The sequence below is a fragment of the Lissotriton helveticus genome, chromosome 10, assembly GCF_964261635.1.
Source record: "Lissotriton helveticus chromosome 10, aLisHel1.1, whole genome shotgun sequence".
NCBI classification, from domain to species: Eukaryota; Metazoa; Chordata; class Amphibia; order Caudata; family Salamandridae; genus Lissotriton; species Lissotriton helveticus.
The window spans coordinates 1,112,705,689-1,112,724,610 of NC_136071.1; the positions used below are offsets into that span (position 1 = coordinate 1,112,705,689).

Here is an 18,922-nt window from a genome sequence, read left to right on the forward strand (position 1 = left end):
ATAAAATCGTACTACTCATGCTCTTCAACTAGTTAAGACTCCAGTCAGCCCAAAAACTGTGACAGAGAATATATCTTGACTGTGTGATAGTGTCCACTTTGTGTGAAACGTCCACCCATGTTTAGAATGGTATTTAATTTTAAGTTTGCTGCTCCCCACCCCACATTCCTTCTACTACCAGCACATCATCATGAGATCAATCCATCTGTCTCCTCAATGAAAATAACATCAATAGCTTGATGCTGGTTTTGCATCAGCTGCAGAAATACCTGTTCACTGGTCCTACGTCTAAGACAGGTGTGTTTTCAGCTACATAATGGGTGTCAAATGATCGCCTGCAAACTTTCCCACACCTGAGGCTTTCACCCCTTCTATGCACATTCAGACAATTGCATTCCAGCAGTAACACGGATCTACATCGACTTCATGCAGGGCGCTAGTGGATCATGATTAATCAATTCCTATTGCCAACTCATTCTACTAACTTACTACCTTCTCCTTTAAAGTTGGCCTAACGGCTAGGGCACTCGACCTCGGACCTGGGGATCTGTGTTTGAGTCTCGGTAACGACGCCAAAAACCTCCTGTAATTCTGGGCAAATCACTTAATCTCCCTGTGCCTTAAATGAATGTGTGTCCTCATGTAACGTAACTGGTGCTATGTAAAGTTCTCTGATACCCGATTTGGTTTGGGTCTAGTTCACGCTATATAAAACTGCAAAAAAAAAGTGCCATACGATGGCCACAAGCAGCATGGTGCACTTCCAAAACACTCTAACTTACATAAATAATGTGCCCCCTTACACTTATGTTCAAAATGCTACATTGCGATGGCTGAGCCATTTAAACAATGATACTACCAGTCCACAATATCTAGAATTTCCTACTGTACTGTCGGGTATTTATCACCAATGGTGGCTCCCACCACCATATTTGGAACTTTTGCAGGTGACAAAGTGGCTGACAGAGTGATTCCACCCCCTCCTGTGATGCCCACCTCCACCCCGATGACCTGACCCGCAGGATAAGTCCAAAGACAAATTCCACTTTTGTTGGGGGTTTGCACATTACCCCAAGTTCCTCAATCAAGCAATATATGTTTTTGGTATGCCTAATGTGTACATACGGTCCTCTATGTGACTTAGGAGAGGAACGGAAACATGAGTGCTAATAAAAGCTGTATTCATCCTTTATAAATAAGTAATGTGTTGAATTGTCTCTTTTAATTCCTGGTTAGGTTACGCTGGATGCATATCCACATTGTATATCATAAAAAAGTGAACCAGTAGATAGAGGACTGCACTTTTTAAACGATCTGGCAACAAATACTGTATTGCTTGCTGTTAGAACTGGCATCCTTGGTGTAATTCCCCCTGACCTTTTGCCTCTTCCTCCTGTATTTTTTGACTGTGTGCTGGACTTCATTTTTGCTGGTTTATGTGCTCTGTGCACTTTACCCCTGCTGATCTGTGCTAAAGTGCAAGTGGTCCCTGTGAAAATTGTTATTCTGATTTGTTATCCATGATTGGCATATTTAATTTACTGGTAAGTCCCTAGAAAAGTGCACTGTGTGTGCCCAGGGCCTGTAAATCAACTGCTACCAGTGGGCCTGCAGCACTGATTGTGCCACCCACATGTGTAGCCCTGTAAACTTGTCTGAGGCCTGCCATTGCGGTGTCTCTGAGTGCAGTTTTAAACTGCCATGTCGACCTGGCAAGTGCACTCACTTGCCAAGCCCTAACCTTTCCTGTATCTACATGTAAGGCGCCCCCAAGGTAGGCCCAGGTACCCCAATGTGCAGGGTGCAGAGTATGTGAAAGGAAGGAAGAGTACATGTGTGTTCTACATGTCCTGATAGTGAACTACTGCCAATTTCACTTTTCACTATAACAAGACCTGCCTCTCCCATAGGTTATCATTAGAGCTGCCTTATAACATCTTCCAAGTGTAACTTGAAAATGGGAAGAGAGAGATTTAGAGTTTGGGTTCCCTGACCTCAGAATTTAAAAAATATTTGTTTTTTGATGTTGATTTTTAAATTGTGTGTTTGAAAATTCCACTTTCAGAAAGTGGGCATTTTCTTGTTTAACCATCATGTGCCTCAGCCTGCCTGTGGAATCAACGTCTGGTTTAGACTGGCAGGGGCCTGTTTGTGCATTCACTCTAGACAGTCACACAAAGGGAGCGGAGGTGTGCCCTGCATATCCTGGTGGCCCATCACCAGGGCGATGAGTCTTCCTGTGCTAGACTGGTGGGAGGAATTGTCACTGACATCTGAATAGGGCTGTGCCTGACCCCTCACAATGCTGTCTCCGCTCCCCTGGAGGTTGTCTGGAGGCAAGGCTGAGCAAGGCAGGATCTTAGGAACAACAACAACTTTCTTTTGAAGTATGCCTACTTCAAAGGCCAAAAGGAGTATAAGTATTGGACCTAAACCCCCAGACCTTTAGAACACCCCTGGGTCAAGAGGAACCTCAGCCAAGGAGAAGAGCTGAAGAGCTGTGAGGAGGAGTACTGCCCCTTTGCTGTGTGTTGCTTTGCTAGGTTGGCCGGCAGTTGCTGCTTCTGCTTTGGAGAGGAAGAGGACTTGGACTTTGCTGTGTATCCTGCTTGTGAAATTTCCCGAAGGGCTTGTGTGTGCTTGCCTTCTGTTAAGAAGTCTCAGGGCCATCAACAACTTAATCTGCACATCCCTTTACTCCACTGGTGGGAGTCTTGACCTGCCTTGTGGTGTCAATTACAGTTCTGGGCCCTTAGAGGTTGTTTTGCTGCTTGTAACCATCGAAATCGAAGCATCACCCTCCCAGCACCTGTTCTTCCGACACAGCACCACCGTGCTGGATAAATTTCCACGCACCGCCACTGTGCAGCTGAAGAAATCAGCACAGCACCTGCCCATAGCCAAACAAACTGTCACAGCTCGAGTTCAGCGCACCATGTCTCCGAAGTCCAAGATCACTGCACTGACTCCGATGCAGGCCCTGCTGTGCGGCTGAAAGAATCTACGCATCGTTGGGCCCCGGCTGTAGAAATCGACGCAGAACCTGCTAGCATCAACCACCAGTGGGTCCGGATTTACACGCATCACACCTGTGTGCAAAGTTTTCCGATGCATCACCCGCAGACCAGAACCATTTTGGATTTCGATGCATTGCTTCCCCTGTCAGTCCAGATTCAACGCAATACTTCTCCTGCGTGCAGCAGAACTGACGCACCGCCTGGCGTGTGAGCATTTGGCTCCTCCACACTACTGTTTCTGATGACTTAACAGACAAAGATATGCAAACCATCATGTAGTGCAATGAATACATGCCAGCTTCTCGAGCGAGCTATCACAAGACCTGTTAGTGATGGCTGGAGCCTATCTCAGACTGGCAACCTCCCATTCCACACAGGCTAGAGCTGCCATCTTGGGCAGAGCGTGCAAGCGCCCCATAAGATATTTAGATGAAATATTGGGGAAAAAATAATGTGTGAACTAAATATTGTGTCAAGAATATTGAGGACAGAAATATTGTGAATGTATGTTTCAGTAGGTAAGCAAAGTTTTACTATATATAACTCCACATATATGTACCTCAACGATGTATATTGTATGTAGATGTTGAGTTCAGCATAGTAAATCTATGCTTACCTCAATTACCTTCTCGAGATTTTGGTTCTCGATATTTTTAACACGATATTCTGTCCACATATATTTCTGTTAATGGTATTCTGTCACTGATCCCCCCATAAAGCTCCATCATGGCTGTGATGGGCGTCTCTCGACCATCGGTGGGAGCAGGGAGGCAAGGAAATTGTAAGGTAGTGTCTAAGATGCATGCCATCGCTCCCAAGGTCTGTCACTAATTAGCAGCGGCTATCTCTGACTGGGAACTTTCATAGAAATGGGGGCTGTAGTGGGTGGTCATCTTGGGCAGGATTCCTGCCCAAGAACAAGAAGCAATATGGCTCTCCTTCCCATGGTTTCTGAACTCCACTTACTTAGATCTGCCATCCTTTAAGGTCCTTTCTTCAATGTCCTGCTGGGGCTTATGATAGGTCGTTAGGCATGTTGTTATATCTTTCGTCTTACAGTACCCATCACCAATTTGTTTTACACTCTTCAGCCTCCTCCAAAGCAAGCTTGTGTTCGGTAATCTCTCTTCTGTATTTCCTTTTGCTTCTTTATCTTTTGCCTCTAGTCCACTCCCCCATGTCCTCAAATAACTAGAATGACTCATCCTCTCGCTTCACAAAAGATGCTATCCATAATGTAATCTACATAAAATGACCTCTCGTTCATCTTAATTCGAAATGTGAATGCTGTAGATGCCCTACATAAATAGTATGTAAATGCAATACATTGTAGAATTAGATGCTAATCTAATAATTTCTCTGTCAGATAAAATAAATGCTCACAGAGACAGACTTTTGTACTGCATGTCTCTAGCTCCCAGGCAAATATCGCGCCTGAGTAAAATGTTCATAATTATAGGCCACAGTGCCTGGTCATTTCTGTTTTCAAACTGCATATTAAATATCTTTAATAATGTTAGACCTGGTACCATTGGCGTGAGTCTCCCTTCCATTTTTCACTCAAGGCCCCCTCTGTTTTCGATATGTTTTGCTGGTTTAGATGCTTTAGGCACTGTGCCACTGATATTCAGTGCCAAAGTGCAAGTGCTCCCTACGTTAAATTAATGTATTGATTAGTGACTGTTGGACCTGGCCCTTTTGGCAGGTTCACCCCGAAACTTTTTGCTTTTTCCTAGCCTGTTTCTGGAACTTGGTGGTGGTGATTTTAGGCCTTGGCGCACTTTTTCACAGTGGTACAGTGTAAAGTGCGTGAGCTCTCTGTGTATGTGTGGTGAGTGACCTGCCCTCCCATAGGAATGAATTGGGAATATGTATGCCCATGGTAGTTCCTGATGTGTGGGGAGTACAGGGTCGAGTTTGTGCGAACTCGTGAGATTGAATGGTGTATGCGGCATGATTGTGTCTAGTCTAGAAGTGCCACTTTTAGAAGTTGGCATATTTGTGTAATTTGTGCCTGGCGTGTGATTGGCTGGTGAGCCTGGCCCAGGAGTGCCTGGGCCTGCTTGTGGATAGACTGTCTGGTTTGAGGATGACAGGGGCTGGGGAGCCCCCTGGAGTTGTCTGAGTCAGCCCGTGGATGAAAGGCTGCATCTGCTGCCAGGGAAGTGGGAGGAGATAGCACCTGGGAGTGAATGAGGCTGTGCCTGTCCTGTACATAATCCCTTGTGAATATTGCCCATGCCAGTTGGCACAATGTACATGTGTGATTTCTATCTGATGTGTTTTGACAATACAGAAGTTATTTTCATATAACCTTGTGTGGAGTTCCTTTTGTGGTGTGCCTAGGATGTTGTTGCTGTTGTGTGCTGGCGCAAATGCTTTACACATTGCCTCAGAGTTTAGCCTTACTGCTCGTGCCAAACTACCAAGGGGGTGAGCAGGGGTTATCTTGGCGTGTGACTCCCTTGCCCTGACTAGAATGGTGGTTTCTGCCTGGCGTCAGCCTTAGCCTACCAGAAATAGCCAGTTCTAACAGTAACTCCATGATTGACTTATATGACCTATCAGACCCTAGTACAGTGCACCATGGTGCCCAGGGCCTGTAAATCAAATGCTGCTAGTGGGTTTGCAGCACTGATTGTGTCACCCACTGAAGCAGCTTGTAAAGTGTGTCTCAGGCCGGCCATTGCAGAGCCTGTGTGCAGTGTAGTACTGCCATGTCGACTTGGTAAGTGCACCCACTTGCCAGTCCCTAGACCTTCCCTTTTCTACATTTTAGTCACCTCTAACGTAGGCCCAAGGGCAGGGTGCATTGTATGTAGGACATGCCCTGATGTGTGCGGCATGTCCTGCTAGTGAATTTCAGTCCTTTTCGTTCTTCACAATTGCAAGGCTACCTGTCCCCATAGGCCAGAACGGGCAGTTTGATTATAACATCTTATAATCCCAACTGACCCAGGGAACATGGTAGAAATTCAAATGTAGTACGCCCGAATTTAGGATGATAAAATAAATCTTTTAGTAAAGCTGGTTTTAACATTCTGTGTTTAAAAATACCACTTTTAGAAAGTGGGTATTTTCTTTCCTAACCATCCAGCCTGCCTCTGCTAGGTTCTGTATTCCATGTCTGGTTTGTGAGTGACAGGGGCTAGGGAGGCTCCAGGAGATAGGGCGAGTCAGCACAGGGCTGAATAGACCTATCTGCATGTAGAGTGGTGGAAGGAGTAGCACCTGGGCCTGAATAGGGCTGTGCCTGCCTTCCACAATCCTGGCTCCACCTCCTGTGGTATGTCTGAGGACCCTGGCCCACCCTGTCAAAGGAAAGACAGAGTCCTGTAAACAAAGTGCTCCAGGACTGCACAGAACTGGTTTAGACCAGGTACAGGATCCTCTGCCTTCAGAGGATAAAGGATTTAGCAGTATATATATTGGGGCCCAGACCCCAGGACTTTAGATCACTTCTGGAACATCAAGACAAACCTTTGCCAAGGAGAAGAACCAAGGAAGCTGCAGGAGTTTGGACTGCCCCTCTGCCAGTGTGCTGTTTGCTGGGTTGGCCTGCAGTGGTGTCTTCATTGCCAAGGAAAGGAGAAGGAACTTTAAAGGAACGTTCATCATCTTGCAGAATATTTCTCCAAGGGCTTGCACTTGTGCTTGCCTCCTGCTGAAGTCTAAGGGCTACAAGACTTCACCCCCAGCTCCCCTCTGAATTTCCTTGCTGGGAATTCTGTCTATAGAAGCCTGCATGCCGCCACCGCAGCTGTTGCCGCCGAATCGCCGGAGAAGCGTGTCGCCACCGCAGAGGCTGCCGCCGCATCACCAGAGAAGTGTGTCTTCGTCACAGCTGTTTGCCGTCGCATCACCGGAGAAGTGTGTTGCCACCGCAAGGGTCACCGTCGCATCACCAGAGAAGCGTGTGGCAGGGACTGTCGCAGCTCAGAGTTCGCCGCACAGCCATCGGGCATGCACCTATCGTCTTCACGTCGTCGCGTCGCATCAAGGGCGCCATCTTATCGCATCACACCGGATTGTCGCATCGTACCGGATTGTTGAATCGCATCGAGGTGCTATCTTGCCACATCGCAACCGGAACGCAGTACGAAAATCAACACATCACCCCCTCTCTCCGGTAAGGAACAGACGTATCCCCTACTCTGAGCAAGCATTGAGGCGTGACGCATCACCTCCCCCGAAGCCAGGAACCGATGCATCGCCCTCCCTGCTGACCTTTTGTTTGTTTTACGTTACGCATCCAAGGTACTGTTGTGCGAAACGTGTCGCATTTATCATCAACTTGAACTAAGTTACTTCTACCATCTTTAAGTCTATTTTGAGAAAAGTATTGTGGATTTTTGCCGTTTGTGGTCTTGTGTTAAGTCTATTTAAAGAATACTTATTTTTATAAAAACCTGTGTGGTGTCCATATGTAGTGTTTTCAATGTATTACTGTATGTGTTCACAAATGCTTAACACACTGCCTCTGAGATGAGCCTGTCTGCTCGTGCCAAGCTACCTAGGGAGTGAGCAGGGGTTATCCAGGAGTGTAATCCCCTTTCCCTGACTAGAAGCAAGGGTCCCTATTTGGTCAAAGGTCCCTACCTCTGCCAACAAGAGCCCCCCAGTTCTAACAAATAGCATAGTGAAATTATATCCTGCCATGTATACCAGACACCGTACAGCAGTTTTGGTACCACACAGCACCCTGAACTGGGGTGTCAATTTCATTTAAGAGAAAAGTTATCCTGCACCCTTAAAATCTCTTATGGCTCTGTACTGGGGTCACAAAGCACCCACCACAAACTTGACATCTACAACAATAAGAAACCCAACCCTCAACTGATACCCCATTTAATTGTAGTTCTGCCCTACATTTATGTTCATTAATCATCCTCAAAACCACAGGCCATTATGACTGCTCTGGGTATCCACTCGCCCCTTTCCCCTCACATTTCTCCAGACCCTCTCTGACAGTCAACCAAATAAACTCTTCACCTCCCACCTCATCCTCTCTCCTCTTTTAAACCCATAACCATCACTCAAATACAGGAATCACAACTTGGAACCTTCATGATATCCTTCTGACCATGGAATGTATAGGTCATCAGCAAATAAATAAACTCTCTTACAAACTGCTTAGATTGTCTCACTGTTACATTCCCCTTTACAGCTATTTTGGGGTCTTGGATCAATCTAAGAGAGACCTTGAAACCAGAAGCCCCGCACAATGTTCTCCTACATTCGCCGACACCCTGGTATCATTCATAAGCATGGTGAAGTAGGCAGACTTCTCAAGATGATAAAATCACTAATATCTCATCCACATTCAATCAGGATGGTGTTCTCCCTTCGCCTGACCCTAAAGCCACTCAAGAGGCCGCGTTTGTCTCATTCAAAAGTCTATCCAAGGAGTCTGCGTTGACAATGTTACTTCGGTGAAAATCTGGGTCTCCCCTTGACCCGACTCCAGCACAGGTATTAGGCAGTCTTGCCCCATTTGTGATCAGCCCGCTCCTCTGTATTTGGAACACCTCCCTTCACTTAGGTCAATTCCCCACCGTATGGAAGCAGGCTATGCTAATTCCAATCCTGAAGAAGGCAGATGCTGACCCTTCACTGTTTAGCAACTATCAGCCTATGTCGCTCCTTCCTAAGCCAGCAAAAATCTTTGAGAAAGTGGTGCAGGAGCAATTAGCCGATTACCTTGAATCTAAACAAGTTCTTCATGACTCGCAGTCCGGTTTTAGACCAGGCTTTAGCACAGAGTCCGCACTGCTTGAAGTGTCTGAGTCCATTCGGGAGTGCGTGGATGCGAGCGAGCGAGGAGGCCATGCTGGTCCTCCTCGACCTGTCCACGGCTTTCGATACTGTTTCTCATGACATTATTTTAGATAGAATGTGCAATATTGGTATTGAGAGTACTCCTCTGGCCTGGTTCAGATCTTATCTGACGGGTAGATCGCAGCAGGTCCTCCTCCGGCCTTTTGTTTCTGAAGAAAAACCTCTGCTTTGCGGGGTCCCGCAGGGCTCCGAACTTAGTCCTCTTTTCTTCAATATCTACCAAACTCCTTTAGCGGCAGTGGTTGAATCCTGGGGGGTCAGAGTGATCTCTTATGCTGATGACACTCAGCTTGTGTTCTCCTTTAGAGATCACTCTGACGGCAGCCTGTCTAACTTCCGACACTGCCTTACTAACATCTCCCGTTGGATGACTACTAACACCCTCAAACTTAATACGGATAAGACTGAGGTCTTATTCTTCAATCAAAGTTCTCCACTCCCCTCTATATTGTGGTGGCCATCGGAGTTAAACCCCCCTCCGGTTCCAGTTCAGACAGCTCGTAATCTGGGTTTCCAATTCCACAACGATCAGTCTTGCAAAAGCCAAATCAACAAAGTTACCGCAGCATGCTTTGGTAAACTCTGCATGATCAGGAAAATTCGACAGTTTCTTCCCCTTGATTCCCGTGGGACCGTCATACATGCCTTAATCACCTCTCACCTTGATTATTCTAACAGCATGTATGTTGGAACTCCAGCTTACCTGATCAAGCGGCTGCAGGTTGTGCAGAATGCTGCAGCCAGATTGATCTGTAACATCCCTTATCGCCATTCTCTTACTCCGTACTTGGTGAAGTTACACTGGCTGCCAGTTACCTGTCGCATTCAATTCAAAGCGCTGGTCTTTGCCTTCAGGGCCCTTAATAACCGTGGTCCGGTCTATCTGAGAAAAAGGCTTAAACTTGTCCACTCCACCCGAGCCCTCAGATCTAATCATCTCCGCCTTCTCTGTACCCCTCGTTTTTGCCGTTCTAGAACGGGGAGCAGAGCCTTTGCTGTGGTGACAGCAAAACTCTGGAACAGCCTCCCATTGGGCCTTCGGCTCATCACATCGGAACCATTGTTTCGAGGCAAACTGAAAACCTGGCTGTTTTCCAATCTTTAGTTGCGCTAGACCTCTCCTGTGGTCCGTTGTCTGTAGCGCCGGGACACCCCCGTTGGGTTAGCCGCGCGCTCTATAAGCTTCAAAATAAATAGATAAATAAGAAGATATTCAAAACCTCTCCAACTCCAGTTCAAGTCTCTCTTCCTTTATTCTTTGAGTGCTTTTCTTCTATGGTCATCATCCCATTCAGCAAATGCTTTCCAAAGGCTCCGTCATCATTCTAAAATTAAGCATACAATGATCTCTTCTCCCTACTGGACTCCACTGCTTTAGACAACATCAATAAAACACTAAATAAACTCATACTGAGCCCCACAAAATCCAATTCCTAATATTATCAGGAGGATCTTAACTACATATTAATGACTGAGTCTTAAATAATCTAGTGCCCCAATGGAACTGTTGAACTTAACACCTGCTCTAAATGAAAGTTTATCTTCATATTTACAGAAACTACACAGTGACCCTTTCTCTGAATGAAGGTAATGAAAAGTGAGTGGTGGTTAAGCTCCTAGGTCTCATTTCATGACCTCAAAATATGTCAACTTAATATTACACAACAGATGTTTTCAGGGCAGGACCAGGAACACTATGTGGGTGATTAGGATGGCGGGCGGATCGCCACCGCCGGCCGAGCCCACCATCCCAACCCGATTTACCCCCGCCATATTATAATGGTGGGGGGTATTGCGGCAGGTGCAAAGTGCGTGCACCGCTTTTCTGCCGGTCAGCAATTGTTTTGATTGCCGGCAGTGCGGAGTGGGGCCTTAATATGGTGGTGGTGCCTAGCAGGCACTGCCATCCAAATTAGGATGTGCGTTTTCAAAGGCCTTTCCGCCATGGAAAGGCTGGCGGGGAATAGCTTTGGGGGCTTGTTGCGGGCCCCGGGGGTGGGGCCTGCACTTGGGGGGCATCTATGGTACCCCCCTACATTGCCATGGGCAAGGTGGCAGGCACCGCGCGGTACCTGCCACGTTGTGCATGGCAATGCACAACATGCCATGTTGGCATTGCGGCGGTGCTGCAGCACCCGCCCCAATGTCAAGATTGTGGAATGCAACCGCCAGGGTGGCGGTCGCATTCTAATCATTGGTGCGGGACCGCTACACATCTGGCGGCCGGTAGCAGCACCGCTAGGGTGGCTGGCGGACTTTCGTCCGCCCGCCATCCTAATAACCCCCTAAATCTTTTAAAAGAAGCCTCCTGTATTTTGCTTATTGAAATTAAATGAAATGAAAAGAGAATTTATAAAGCGCGAACTGTCACTCCTGACAGAGTCTCCTGGAGCTGTCAACAACAGATCAAGAGAGTGACATAGGCCTAAATGAGCTTTTGGCAGCAAGCAACTGATAGACCTGCAGCTGCAACAATGTCAACATGCTACTAACTACGTCCTTCATTCTAGTTTGATATCATTCTCTTTGAAGCATTTCGTCTTGACAACATTTCTGAAAAATCCATCTTTAAACCGCACAATTCATTAAACATTAAGCCCATTCAAAATCTCACCTCCATATCTGCACTATTTAACACATCAGCTCAGTCTGCTCATCAAACACAATGATTTGTTAGACCACTCCCATGTAAGCTCTAATCCAACAAAGGAAACACAATCTGTGCTTAGATTTAATGTGGAAGAACTTCTACAGCCTCTCTATTTAGGTGTTGCATGTAGGATTGAGCTAATGGTAACTGGATGAACCTGTGGCCATGGGCCTGCATTATGATCTCAGACTATGGGCACTGACTTGTTAAATCTGGCATCCTTGCCCTGGTATCCCCTAAATGTTTGCATTCAGCCCTCCTGTTTTTGCTGACTTTGTTTTTGAAGACCTTAAGACTCTGCACACTTTATTTACCGCTGCAAACCAGTGTTAAGGTACTTGTGCTATTTCCTTAAAACATGGTAGAATTGGCTTATACCCAATTGGCATATTAAATGTACTTGTTAGTCCCAAGTAGAGTGGCCTACCTGTGTGCAGGGCCTTTAAAATAAATGCTACCAGTAGGCCTGCAGCACTGATTGTGCCACTCACTTAAGTAGCCCTTTAAACAGGTCTCAGGTCTGCCATTGCAGCCTTTGTGTGCAGTCTTAAACTGCCATTTCGACCTGACAAAATAAACATGTTGCCTGTCACAAACCACCTTCTTTAATGCATGTAAGTAATACCTAGGTTAGGCCCTGGACTGCCCAGAGTGCAGTGTATTTAGAAAGTGAGACATACTTTTTACTTAGTCCTGGAAGTGAAAACCTCTTACATTAATTTCTCACTACTGCAGGGCTTACCTCTCCCCCTTTGGAGTTACCTTATTACATTTAATAAGTGATCATTTCCAAATGGGGGCAGGTAACCAGTTCATGCTTGGTGTAATGAAAAATCATCTCTCATGGTGAAGTCGGATTCTAAATTACAATTGTGAAAATGCCACTAGTAGAAATCTGCCACTTTTCTGCCTTAGTAATTTAGTGCCTGTAGACTGTCCCTGGGTCACATGGCTGGGTGTTGTTGACAGTTGGACTTTGTGTATTCCTCCTAGACAGTCATACACCATAGAGAGCTTAGGTTTGCCTGATTGGGCCATCACTGGTAGGACAGGGGGTCGGAGCTGACGACAGCCCTCTTACACCCAAATAGGCTGTGTCCTTCCTCCACACAGCTGCATAGCCCCTGTAGTTAGTCTGTAGCCAGGATTGGGAAGGCAGGCCAGTTCTTTAGTACACCCTTTGGTTGTCTGTTATCACTGAGTTACTCTTTGAAGTGTAGCACAAATACTTTGCACATTGTCTCTGAGTTAAGCCCAACTGCATTGTGTCAAGCTGCATGAGGGTTGAGCACAGGTTAATTCAGGGTTTGTTTGTAACTCTACCCTGACAAGGATTGTGGTTCCTGCTTGGGTAGGGCATCACCAGCTTCAACCAGTAACCCAATTTCTTACATTGGCTATTTGTAGCTATTGTGACCCATCTTAGGATACGATTCAGAAAGCCACCTGCACATGTAAATTCAACTTACACCTGGCATGATTTATGAAAGCACATTTACGTTTTGGGTTAAAATCAATTTACAAACACATAATGTTGCCCAAAGGTGATGTAAAATTATCAGAAAGTATATCTGCTGCCATAGGCGTGAGTGGGCATTTCAGTGTGGGGTATTTTTCAGCATACACAAATGGTGTGGGTTTGTGGGTTTTCATAAACTTTATCTTTCCCTATCCTACCTTGGAAACGTTTGGACATTTCCTCTTGACAAAGGGCAGGAGTAAATGTGTTTTTCAGGTTGGGAAAGGAATGGAGTACCCCCAAAATCAGCAAGCACATAGGGGAAAGTGTTTTTACTGTGAATACAAAACATATCAAAAAGTTACAAAGTGTAATTGCTCTCATGCTACACATTTATGCATGAGTAATTCACTCTGAACAATGATGTATGTGTCACTGCCTTCACATCCTTAGGAACCTGTCACTGGGCCACCTGACTGGGTGCAGCTGGCAGTTGGGCTTTTTGTATTTTTTCTAGACAGCCACACATAATAGAGAGCTTAGGTGTGCATAGATGGGCCTTCACTAGCAGGATGGGAGGATTGAGCTGGGCACAACCCTACTGACACTTGACTAGGCTGTGTACTGCCTCCACAAAAAGGGCTGCCCTGTAATTAGTCTGGAGTAAGGACTGAGAAGGCAGGAAGCCTATGGACTTCAACCGCAAACCTCTAGAAGCTTTTTTCACTTCAAAGGAAGGCCGAGGTATAAAAACTGTACCCCAGACACCTACACTTCAGTTCACTTCTGGACCTGTGGATACTCTACCAGGAAGAAGGACTTGTGGGCTGCTCAGAGGACTGCCACTCTGCTGAACTGCTGCTCCGAAGGACTGCTGCCCCACTGTGCTGACCTACTGCCCTCTTGCCCAGGTGAGGAGAACTGGACCTACATCTCTTGAACCCAGGACCCCAGAGTAACTCCAAGGTCTAGTTGGCTGGCCAACTGACTAGAGACACAGGGACAGAAGGCTGCAACAATCTTGAACCTAGCACATGGACTTTGCCATCTATGAGTCCTACACTGCCAAGTGGAGCCACCCCAGCCCTGGAACCTTGGAAATGGGCCTGAAGGTGCTCTGCCAGCTCATCTGTGGATCCATCAGATCTAATTCATCACCTCTGCTGTGGGGCGCAATCCCAAGCAGAGCCTACACATCAACTCTGTTGCATGGTTTCCCTCAGCACAAGGATTCTGCATCGACCTCACAGCCCGCATCAGAGATGTTCCTGTCCAAAGCATCTCTTAAACAGGCCCTTGCATCGCAAATCTCTCATCTGCAGCAGTCTTAATGATGATGCAGGTCCTTGCATCACAGCCACACAGCCCCTCAAACCTGATCTGTCACCTCGACTACCTTTTACTCTTTTTTAGCAGGCCTAACTGGGTCCCTGTAGCTGGACTGCACTTCATCACGGTAAGCCTGACCCTGTGACTTTGTTCTGTTCCAGCACACCAGATGTCCACAGCGCTTTGGGCTTTTTGGTGTTATATTCACTGAATTCTTTAAACTTGAATAGCTTTGGTTCTACTGATTGGTTTTTTATTTTGACTTGGCTTATTTATTAAAATGTACTATATTTTTTCTAAATGGGTGTCGGATTTTTCTTATGTTGTGTTTTCACTTTATTACTGTTCTAATTGCTGCATAAACACATACCTGACTGCTCTGTGCCAAGCTACCAGTGGGTTGAGCACAGGTTAATGTGGTGTTTGCTTGTGCCTTACCCTGACAAGGATTGTGGTTGCTGCTTGAATAGGGTTTCACCCCCTTCAACCAGTACCCCAGTTTCGCACATGGCCCCAATCCAATATCGCCAGCTTAAATGAGGTGGACCCAAATCTTACTCACACAACACAGGAGGCCACCATGACATTCTCAGGGTTTTTCAAGTTAACAAGTTTTCTTGAACACTTCACCCATGGGGCAGTTCAGACTGTACAATTTATACAGCAAGATCCTTGATTGATCCTATATTACCTTTTAGAAATGTGTGATCTAAGTTCTAAGATTGAATTCGAAACTTACGAGCGCAGCAGCGTGCTCACAGCCACGATCGAGACCACCACCTGAGATTAATTCAGGTTGCGTGTTTTTAAACAGCAGTCCCGCTTCTGTTTGCCGACGGTAGCTTGCTCCTAGCAACAGAAGCGCAGCGCACTGTATTTTAATCGTTATCACTGTATCTGATTTTAAAAGATATTTGCACTTAGTATTGAACCTCATTGTGTCACCATTTAATTCGCTGTATCACTCACCTAATTGTACCAGGCGTGTTCTACTTCTCCACCACCAAAAGTTTGGCAGTGTGGAGGGAACGAGCACCACACCCGGAAGATTCCCCCCTCCACTTCCAGTGTGCCACCAGCTCCTGCAAGGTTAGCTGTGTAGCTCTCCGCCTCCCCCCCCCGGTACATAAGACCTGAAGGGTGCTTCTGCCAGGTAGATTGAATTCAAAACTTACGAGCGCAGCAGCGTGCTCACAGCCACGATCGAGACCACCACCTGAGATTAATTCAGGTTGCGTGTTTTTAAACAGCAGTCCCGCTCCTGTTTGCCGACGGTAGCTTGCTCCTAGCAACAGAAGCTCTGCGCACTGTATTTTAATCGTTATCACTGTATCTGATTTTAAAAGATATTTGCACTTAGTATTGAACCTCATTGTGTCACCATTTAATTTGCTGTATCACTCACCTAATTGTACCAGGCCTGTTCTACTTCTCCGCCACCAAAAGTTTGGCAGTGTGGAGGGAACGAGCGCCACACCCGGAAGATTCCCCCCTCCACTTCCAGTGTGCCACCACCTCCTGCAAGGTTAGCTGTGTAGCTGTCCGCCTCCCCCCGGTACATAAGACCTGAAGGGTGCTTCTGCCAGGTAGATTGAATTCGAAACTTACGAGCGCAGCAGCGTGCTCACAGCCACGATCGAGACCACCACCTGAGATTAATTCAGGTTGCGTGTTTTTAAACAGCAGTCCCGCTCCTGTTTGCCGACGGTAGCTTGCTCCTAGCAACAGAAGCGCAGCGCACTGTATTTTAATCGTTATCACTGTATCTGATTTTAAAAGATATTTGCACTTAGTATTAAACCTCATTGTGTCACCATTTAATTCGCTGTATCACTCACCTAATTGTACCAGGCGTGTTCTACTTCTCCACCACCAAAAGTTTGGCAGTGTGGAGGGAACGAGCGCCACACCCGGAAGATTCCCCCCTCCACTTCCGGTGTGCCACCACCTCCTGCAAGGTTAGCTGTGTAGCTCTCCGCCTCCCCCCGGTACATAAGGCGATGCACCCAGTCAAGCGCAGCGGACGTGCGCAGCGGGCCCGCCGTCAGCGCGCCGGAGTCGCGCAGAAGCATGCCCGTCTGCGCCCGTCCGCGCCTGGGCCGTGCCGCGCGCCATCCCCCCTGGCCCAACCTCTCCCCACTATATCTATAGCTCTGCGCAATTGCATGTACTTAGACCCTCTCTACTGCTACCACACACTCCCACTCAATTCTTTCTTGCAGAACACATTTGTGGACCATCCATCTGTAAATTCTGCACACGTCCCCCCCCACAAACAAAGAGTATCTAAACCATTACAGGCGGCTCTCATAAATGCACGCTCCCTCCCAAAACACCATCTTGACATTTTGGAACTTATTTCAGCACACTCTCTGGACATACTGTTTGTCACAGAGACGTGGGGAGACGCGGCAGCTGACCCTGACTTCACGGCAGCTCTTCCACCTGGATTCTGTGTCAATCGGTTAGACAGACCAAAAAAAAAGGGAGGCGGCTTGGCCATCATATACAGAGAATACCTCCGCACTAACACCTCCCCCCTCCCCAAAATGGAATGCGAAGCACTCTCGTTTACGATCACCCTCTCTGGCAACCAGTCACTCACAGGGATTCTAGTCTACCGTCCTCCAGGTTCTCGCCCCAAATTCCTAGCTAACATCAACAGCCTCTTAGAGAATGCTGCTGGGAAAGCTAATTTCACTATTCTAGGCGACTTTAATTTCCACCTAGAGGCCAAAACTGACACCGACACCACCGACATGGCAGCCGCAGGACTTATCCAACTAGTCGTGGAACCCACGCATATTGCAGGACACACCCTGGACGGGATATTCAGTAACAACACAGACATTGCCTACTCCTCACAATTGCCCCTCACCTGGACCGACCATTCAGCGGTACTGTTCCACATTAATTTTAAATCACCCACGGTCCCTCCATCCAAATCCGTGGCACCAGTTATGTCCAGGAACTGGAGAAACATCAATATTCCCGAACTAGTGGCTACTCTTGCAACTGCATTAGACTCCTCTGACACTGATCCAGTCACATCCTCCAGTAACTATCTTACGCACCTTAATACTGCAATAAATTATCAGGCACCACTGAAAACAACCTATCCAAACCATACCTCCCCGTCAGCACCTTGGTTCTCCGAAAACCTGCGCCTGCAGAGAGAATTCTGCAGGAATTTAGAAAGAAACTGGCGCAAACATTACAACCCCACTGTCCAAATCACATACAAAAACGCGCTCACTAAATACAAGCAGCAGTTATCCACTGAGAAAAGTAGTTATTATGTTACCCAGATCACCTCAGCAGAAAATTCCACCAGAAAGCTCTTTCAGGTGGTCAACCATCTGGCCAACCCTCCCGCACCACCGGAAAACATCTCACAAGAACTTTGCAATTCTCTGGCAGATTTTTTTACTGACAAAGTCACCTCCATATTCTCTGCATTCACCCCTCAAACCATACCTAGGGTAAACACTTCTGTCTCTACCCCTTCCTCCATCACCCGATCTTTTCCACTTTTCCATCCTGTCACACTCGAACAAATCTCCCATCTTATTACAAGCACTAAATCAGGCTCACCACTTGACCCATGCCCTCCCTCCATCCTCAACCTCATTCCGGAGGCAATCTCACCAGCCTTAGCCAACATATGTAACAACATGTTCCAAACAGGCATCTACCCAGCAGTGTGGAAAAAAGCAATTATCAGACCCCTTTTAAAAAAACCTTCCCTTGACCCCTCTGATCCGGCTAGTTACAGACCTATTGCCTGCCTACCTTTCCCAGCTAAAATCTTTGAGAACCTCATGAACCAACAATTATCACACTACATTCACATCCACAACCTTCTGGACGATACACAATTTGGCTTTAGGAAAGGCCACGGAACAGAGACGGCACTCATCAAGGCAGCGGACGAGATAAGACACACCATGGACAAGGGAGGAGCGGCAGTCCTGGTGTTGTTGGACTTATCCGCGGCCTTCGACACGGTCGACCACAACATCCTGATCGACCGTGTCGCAGCCATGGGTGTGGTACACAAAGCTAAGGATCTCATCGCCTCATTCCTACATAACCGTTCCCACAATGTCAAATTAGGTCCCTTTTTATCACTTCCCCTTTCCCTTCCCTGCGGTGTACCACAGGGCTCCTCGCTAAGTCCGACCCTCTTCAACATCTATGTGTCGGACTTGGCGAGGGTGATTAAGGAACATGGCATCAGCCTCACTACCTATGCTGATGACACTCAGTTAGTCCTCTCAATACACCAGGACGGAGACAGGGTGGCCGCCAATTTCCAAGAGGGAATATTGGCCATCAGTTCCTGGATGGTGGCCAACTGTCTCAAACTGAATTCCAACAAAACTGAGATCATGACTTTTGGTCAACTTGAGCCCTGTTGGTCCCCTCAGTGGTGGCCAAACGACTTAGGTACTCCTCCCACACCTGTCACTAAAGTGAGAAACCTTGGAGTCATCTCTGATGATGGCCTTCTTTTTAACCATCATGTTAATAATGTTGTCTCTGCCTCTTTCTTCACTCTGAGGAAAATTAAAAAGCTCCTACCCTTTATCCCAACCTCAGCTGCAAAGACCCTGATCACTTCCCTGG

The 18,922-nt window shown here is 46.9% G+C and overlaps 1 protein-coding gene across 1 annotated transcript in view; it reads right to left on the reverse strand.

Moving 5' to 3' along the window:
- NEK11 (NIMA related kinase 11) overlaps positions 1-18,922 on the reverse strand; it is a 968,483-nt gene that overhangs the window by 565,355 nt on the left and 384,206 nt on the right. The gene's annotated exons all lie outside the window — the stretch shown is intronic.